We start from the raw sequence: 7,860 nt of genomic DNA on the forward strand, positions 1-7,860 counted from the left end.
GGGTGGTTGACCGGTTGTGTACCTTACTATCGTGTACTCGATAGTTTAGTATAGAGTAGATAGACAAAGTTTTTTGGCCTTTCTTTGTTGTAAACTTGTACGGAGTACAATTTTGATCGCACGTTATTTGAATTTTATCGTGTACTCCTTAATTTTATACTTATTCAGATTGAGACTAGAGACTAATCATCAAATTCAAGTGTATACCCAAGTCGGACATAACCCCTAGTTTTTAAGCCCAAAACACATACAAATTTCTGCTATTGGTGGTAATTGTATTTTGCTCAATGCCTTAAGTTGGCTTTTTCATTTGTATGTTGTATCACAAAAATTAGCAATCATTCTTATATAAAACCGTTTTACACAAGTATACTTTTTAAATATCACAAAAATGCAAAATAGTTGAAATGTCTCAAATATGACTGAATTCAATTATAACATTTTGGTTGCCAAATATTACCAAAAAGGTGAAGTAGTAATCAACGATTTAACCTAAAAATAATGCATTAGGGTCAATTAGTTGCTTGGTTTATGATTTGTAAAAACCTTGATTACATAGCACAAAACAATGAAGTAATTGCTGCTGACCTGCTGTGTATCTGCATGAAACTTTAACAACATTTAGTAGCTTTGTTGATAACATTAGCTGTAAGTGGTGATCCAAATAACATGAAGTCATGAACTCAAAACTTCCATTTCAGAACTACAGTGGCGTCGTTATGGGGGGTGCAGTGGCTGCAGCTGCATCCCCAAAGATATGTAAAATTTAGTGCAAAGATATAGCATATTAGTTCCAGTGGCTCATTGGTAAAGTGCAATTATTGAAATCTAGAGGTCCTAGGTTCAATCCCCCATCTAGACATTTTTAATTTTCAATTTTTTACAATTATAAATGATGCTCCATATATTCAATAAAATTAAATGCATTTATTTCTCCCAAGTGCTGCGTTTAACATTCCCCATAATTTTTTACCAGGTGTACTTTTTACATAAATGTATTGTATTTCAGTATACGTAAGACGCTCTCACACTATAAGACCGTCAATCCACTTATAAGCAATTTATTGATAAATGGATGGTATTTTATTGAAAAGGTGAGTCTCACGATACGATACCCGTCTTCTTCTGAAACTTGTGTAAATATTTTCGTTTGGCCTAAACATAATGACTCGGGGTACATTTAAATTTCGCACCCCCATCATCCAATTCCTAGATACGCCACTGCAGAACTACCTCATAGGGCTCATACATACATGTGCTCAAATAACCTAAAAAGACCTTGATATTGAGATTTGAGAGCAATTGAAAGAGAAATTACACAAATTGAAGGCAAACATGCTTATAACAATTTTAGTTTCACACAAATAAAATAAATTTACAACTTACAAACATAATATAAACATATACGCTACTAATATGCTACCATTATTACTACATACAATCCATATCAACTAACAAACTAATTAATCTACTAACTCCCCAAAACTAACCAACTTTAAGAATCCTAAGCTACTAATTAAATCAAAATACTAACCCTAAACTCCTTAAAAATCACCCCTATATTAATCAAAACCCAAAATTATAACCTTCACATTGTTGCTAACTGTCGATTCCCATTTGTCTCCGACTTGACTTGCAACGGAGTAAAAATTGACTCGAGATCCGGCGGCTTAAAATAACCCCCTTGAGGAGGAACAACAGGTTGAATAGCATAAACCCTTTTCTTTCTAGGTGCAGGAGGACAAACAACAGCAGCAACCCTAGCTCCACCGTGTCTAGGCGTACAACAACCCGACTCGTACTCGAACTCAACACCAATATTCTCCTTGTTCTCCATATGGGTAGCTAGTGAAATTGGGAAAATTAATGAAGTAGATTGAAGAGGGAAAGGATATATATAAATAGAAAGAATTTGAATGGGGGGAAAATGGGGGGAAGTTGGAAAATGGCTTGTTAAGGAAGCTGGGGAGGTGTAGTGGGCGGTTTATTAAAATTAAAATAATGTGAGAATTGGGATAAATGTGAAAATGTTGGGGTGAGTGATGTGATATCATTAATAGCTGCAATCTTCTGGCGGAAGAATCAAACTAGGCGGGGAATTTTGGGCGGGAAACTTTCTAGGGTTTGAATTTTGGGCGTTATGTCTTCTAATTGTATGGACTATGGATTACGGACCGTCCAATTGGGTCTAGTGGGCGGTGGACTGGGTCATGGACTAATTATTTTATTATTTTGTTTTTGCATTTTTACAGTACCGTATTTTTGTGTATTCAAATTACTTTTTTGTGAAAAATAAGTTTTTTTTTTTTTTGACAGGTCGACAAGGGGTAAAATTACATATTAATGGCTCTTTTAGCTAGTCTATGAGTCATCTACATAGTATAAAAGTCAGGTTTTTTAAAGGCTTTTGATTGGCCGATAAAATTCAGAAAATTGGCATTGTATGGGTCCCCCATGTTTTACATCTTATTTAATTTACCCTCTCTCCTCTCTAATAAATTCATACTCCTATTCTGGTTATTCAATTGTCAATTCTTAATTACTCAAATTCAATAATCAATCATCAATACATATATATAAAGCAGAAACTTTTTGAGCGATATTAGAGAGTCTAACTTTTTAAGAAAACGTAATATTAAAAAAAAAAGATATGAGTTTAATAAGTAGGAAATCTAATACAAGTATGAAAAACTAAACAATTGAAGGAATAAATCTGAATAAGTAGGAAAACTAATGCACGTACGAAATCCTAATCCAACTAAACACAATGATACTTAAAAGCTAAACGATTGTTTTATTGTCCTGCTCTGATTTGTTTAGGGCGATTCTATTGCACTATATAAGCTCATTGAATTGATGTTTTCATATACATCAAAATAGTGTTCAGAAATCTCTCTCATACAATCTTGTTCCAGCTTTCGTATAAAGAACATGGCAACTTCAAGGTACTTTCCGAATCTTATGATATTATTGTTATAATATTCATGATTTATCAATCTATCCTCTAAACGATTTCTACGTCCCTACTCTCAGGTCTTATTCACTCATCAATGAGCTAAATTCATCAAAAAACGAGTGGAAGATCAAGGTCCGCGTTTCGAGATTATGGGAAGTTCTAAACTTCAGAAAAAATAATAGTTTAATATGCGTCGATATGGTTCTTATTGATGAGGAGGTAATTTATTTAGATAATTACGTAACCCATCTTACTTACTTTTTATAAATTATATATTGTTATGGTTCTTATTGACGAGTATGTATTTTGTTCCGATAATCACGTGCTTATTGTTATTGTTCGTCTAATATAGGAAAATTATATCCACGCTACTATCGAAAGCAGCTTATGGCGATTCTATCGTACCAAAATCGTTGAAGGAAGTATTTGCCTACTAGAGAATTTAAGGTTCAGCCAAACAAAGAAAATTACGGCGTCGTGAGCGATAACAAAATCATGTTATCTTTTATTTATGAAACTCATGTCAAGGTTATCAAGAATGATATTGCACTTATTCCCCGTCACAAGTTTGATTTTATGCACTTTCATAAGTTGGAGACTCGCCCTCAAAAAGATTTCGTACTATCCGGTATGAACATCATATTAAATTCTTACTCTTACTTAATTTAATTGATTTATATTTGATTTATTTATACATAATACTCGGTATATTGCAGTATATTCTGAACATATTATTAACTTTTTAAATTGTTGGCCCAGATGTCATCGGCGTCCTTGTGAACGAACACGGGGAAAACAACGATATCATCCTCGAGATTGAAGACCGGAGGTATGGATATAATTACTAATCTTATTTCAGTGAGGTTATATCTTTTATGCATATAGATAATCGATTTTCTACCATTATAGCAAACAACGCCTCAAAGTAAAATTATGGAATCAATGCACTCAAGACTATTTCAAACAAAAAAAACAACTGGAAGTAAAGGGGTGCAAACTATTTATAATAGTCGTTACATCTACAAGGGGTAAAGGTCCAAATACCGGTAAGATATTATTTTAATTATGCACAAAGTTTCATTCTACAGCCATTAGACTTGTGGTTTTTATAATACCTTTCATCGCAGCTAACCTTCGGGTAGAGACATCTCTGTCAACCAAAGTCTATGTCAATCTTGAAATTCCCGAGGTCAACGAATCAATATATATAACTAAAGGAGACTTTTTTTTCTAATATTGCTATTAGCATTAGAATTAGGAGATAATTAATTATTTAAAATTTTTCTATTATAATTAGGAATATAATTTTCCTATTAGAAATGAGAATTAATTAATTATTTTACAATTTTTTTATTAGAAATAGAAAATAAATTAACAATTTATTAAGGCTTTTTCTCCCTAATTATACTATTAGAATTAGGAGATAATAATTATTTAATATTTTTCTATTATAATTAGGAATATGATTTTCCTATTAAAAATGAGAATTAATTAATTATTTTACAATTTTATTATTAGAAACAGGAAATAAATTAATTATCTACAATTTATTAATACTAAAAAATTATTCATTAGTATTTGTTCACTTTTTATTAAATTAGAAGGAAAAAAACCTTTGCTATATTTATAATATCCAATTTTATGACAACTTCCGATTAAAAAAATGAGGTACTATGAGGCTAAAAGGTCCTAGGCCGAACCGGGTCGTGATAAATGTGCATGCATAATACGTACTACATGGAATTTACTCATGTAAAGAGTAAAATGAACGCTGAAATATGCCCCTACGTCTTTTATTATTGCTAATGTCATATTTAATTATACATAATACGAAGTTTATTTTTCAAATGTCATATGTATTTCTCCTACTAATTTTAAAGTTATTTCCCTCACAATACACTTCAACTTCTATTGATAATTTATTATTATATTATTTACATTCATTTGTCGTTATATAAAAGTATATTAATCAAAATTTAAATAAGATATTCACAAATTATTGATAAGTAAAAAGTTTGATATCTATTTTTCAAGGAGTATTAAAAGATAAAGAAAGTTGCTACTAATATGCGAATCGAAATATCATATTATGACAAATGAGTAAATGTTTTGAAAAACTTTATTGTGCGATTGTTTTACAATTTAAAGTAAAAATGGTACCCCGAGTAATAAAATAGATTTGAATGAGGCTTGAAGATAAATTAGATACACTTATTATAGAAATATGTATAAGGTTAAGATTCAATTCAAGAAACGACCAACATTAAAAAAAAGTCATGATAAATACATAAAAGGGTAAGAGTGGTCTTTCTCTAACATAGTGGAAAACGTCTCTGTAAAGCTTTTCTTCTGACAAATTTACATGCATAAAAAACGGTACTATTCAATTATATAGAGCAAACTAATTATTGTTGATGCTATAAATTTTTTTTTTTTTTGTGTAAATTGACCACATCATCACTATAATTTAGGGAGAGATACGAATTGGGGAAGGGTGAGGCATATTCGTCATGCATAATACGATGCTTTAACCACCTTTAGGCAAAAATATAAAAATAAATGAAAAAAATTAAACCTAAAAGGAAGTCACGTACTTGCCAACTCTTCTATAGTTCTCTACCGCATTAATATTCTCATGAAATTTATGGAATTTATTTCATACTAATAAAAAAAATGATTATACTGCTTCGTTCAATTTGTGATTTATGACTTTTAGCTAACTTATTTGAACTTGCTTAAATTTATATATTTTAAGTGAAGAATATTAATTATAAATATCATAAAGATAAAGTTTCATCTTTAATTTCCTCAGAGATTAAAAAAACTCAATTTTTATTTTCTTATAATATACTAATTAAAGGTCATAATGTAAAACGGTAAATTACACTACAATCTACTATTTCAATATGTTGATGATCAACACTCAAAATAGCACATCTATCTATAACTCTTATTAAAAGGGTAAACTAAACCCTCAATTAAAAGCCACATAAAAGCCACCTAAGCATGGCTAAATGCCACATTGACTTGCAAAAAATGTCACCTTGCAAAAGAAAACCCCACGTCACCAACTTCAAACACCTTAGGGCATCCACAATAGAGAGGTTTGTCACATGACACATCACCAATTTAACAAACCCCTTCAATAACAAGCTCATACATAACAATAGACAAACCTTTTCAAGGTTCATACCATAGGACCCACATAAAATTATCCATTTCTTTCCCTCATATATATGTTGGATACATTTTGTCAAATTTTAAACATTAAAACAAATCCATCATCATAATTAGTATTAGATTAAAAATTATATAAATTTAGAAATTATGATTAATGATTTATGATAATTATAAAAATTGCCTCGTAAAATCAATAATTAGTCTTCATTTCCTCCATATTATTGCCAAATGTGATTTACCAAATCAGCTCGAAGTTGGTGATGTATCTCATTATCACGTAATTCCGCATGCTTTTGAAGGCTGTCTCGAAATTGTTGTATTGACCCGTGATTAGTTGGATATGACGTGGATGATCCCTCATCACTCCACTCGCTTATTGCTACACCTTCATCCTCGACAATCATATTATGTAATATGATACAAGCATACATTATATCTTTGATTAACCTTCGATGCCATATCCTACATGGACCTTGAATAATTGCCCATCGAGATTGGAGGACTCCGAATGCCCGTTCCACATCTTTTCTTGCAGACTCTTGCTTTTGTTTGAATAAGATCCTTTTTGGGCCTTGAGCATGTGAAAAACTTTTAACAAAGGATGCCCATTCCGGGTAAATACCATCAACTAGATAATACCCTTGTTTGTATTCGGTTCCACTAACAGTAAAATCGGTTGGCGGAGCAAATCCTTGTAGTACATCATTGAATAATGGAGACTGATTTAGAACATTGATATCATTATTAGAGCCGGCAACCCCAAAATAGGCATGTCATATCCACAAGTCATTTGAGGCAACAACTTCTAACATAATTGTTGGACACCCTTGATCACCTCGAGTAAATTGACCAGCCCATGCAACCGGACAACTAGACCATGCCCAATGCATACAATCAAGGCTACCTAACATGCCGGGAAAACCATGTTTTTCAGCATGAATATGAAACAAACGCTGCACATCGTTTGAATTGGGTCGCCTTAAATATCTCTCGCCAAACACCGCTATGACCGCTCGACAAAACTCGTACAAAGCTTCTTTTTCAGTAGTTTCACCCAAACGTAAATACTCCTCGTAACTATTTGGTGGGGTTCCATAAGCCAATTGTCGTATAGCAGCTGTGCATTTCTGTAAGGGAGAAACTCCTTGCCTCCGGGATGCATCACTCCTCATTTGAAAGTAAGTAGAATGATTTCCCAATGCTTGAACAATATGAACAAATAACTCTTTACTCATTCGAAATCTTCGTCGGAACATATTAGGTGTATACACCGGATTTTCAGCAAAATAATCTGTAAAAAGACGTAAAAATCCAAATACGCGATCACGAGGCACTTCAATTCTTTGTGATCCTTGCCTCTGCCTTTGTTCTTGCAAAAACATTAAGATCATTTCTTCGTCGGTATTATCTTCCAGTTTATTAGTCATGAACTGAACAATAGCTTGAATTACATCATCAGTTGACATTACTTCTGAAATTGTGAAGGTGGGATTTTTATGGTGAATTTTTTTAATGACAAAAGATTCGTATATAGTGGAAGGAGTATTTGCTTAAATGACAATAAATGAATCAAACTACCATCAGATTTATGGTATCAAACTACCGTTAAATTAATGGCAGTAAATGTATTAACTACCGTCTGATCAATATTGTACCAAATTTATTGTGAGAGGCAATATGGTACCAAACTTATTGTGAAACTGTCTCACAATGATATCTATTGC

At 32.1% G+C, this 7,860-nt stretch overlaps 1 pseudogene; it reads right to left on the minus strand.

The window, feature by feature from the left end:
- Positions 1–6,354: 6,354 nt before the first annotated feature.
- Positions 6,355–7,602, minus strand: LOC141641443 (protein ANTAGONIST OF LIKE HETEROCHROMATIN PROTEIN 1-like; annotated as a pseudogene).
- Positions 7,603–7,860: the final 258 nt, after the last annotated feature.

The sequence above is a fragment of the Silene latifolia genome, chromosome 2 (assembly GCF_048544455.1).
Source record: "Silene latifolia isolate original U9 population chromosome 2, ASM4854445v1, whole genome shotgun sequence".
NCBI classification, from domain to species: Eukaryota; Viridiplantae; Streptophyta; class Magnoliopsida; order Caryophyllales; family Caryophyllaceae; genus Silene; species Silene latifolia.